The sequence below is a fragment of the Penaeus monodon genome, chromosome 19, assembly GCF_015228065.2.
Source record: "Penaeus monodon isolate SGIC_2016 chromosome 19, NSTDA_Pmon_1, whole genome shotgun sequence".
NCBI classification, from domain to species: Eukaryota; Metazoa; Arthropoda; class Malacostraca; order Decapoda; family Penaeidae; genus Penaeus; species Penaeus monodon.
Window position 1 is genome coordinate 9,607,739 of NC_051404.1, and position 614 is coordinate 9,608,352.

Sequence of the window (614 nt, forward strand, 5' to 3'; positions counted from 1 at the left end):
ATTTCATATGATAAGTACTGTTATTCCTATCTTTTATTTTTTTTTTATAATTCCTACATGTACATCATACATGACAAACACATAAATCAGCTTTTAATTATGACCTTTACCACCTTCCTTCGGCTTTCTCTTCTCCCCCCCCCCCCCTTGCTTCTCCCATGAAATCGGGAAGAGTCATGAAGTTACGTAAGAGTCATGGGTGATGAGCGAAGGTCATGACATGCATGGCAATGGGTGGGGGTGAGGGTGGGGTTGCCAAGTGTTGGTGGTGGAGTGATCGGGGAGTAGAATGGTTGGGGGTAGAAGTAGGGGTGGAGAGGGGGTAGTGGGGAGAGGGTTGGATAGAATGGTGAGGTTGGGGGTGAAGTTGTGATGATGGGGAGGTAGTGTGAGTGAAGGGGTTGGTTGGGGAGTGAGTGGGGTTAGAGAGGTGGGGATAGGTAGGGAAGGAGAGGCCACAGAACAAGAGATTCAAGGGGGTGGTGGGGATAGGGAGGAGTGGGTGGGGTAGAGGCATTATTTCGGTTTCCATTTCGTAACGAGAAGCGAGGACAAGCATTTCCTTTAGTTTCCCCTATATCTTTTTTGACCGATTCCACCGCTGCATTTCGTTA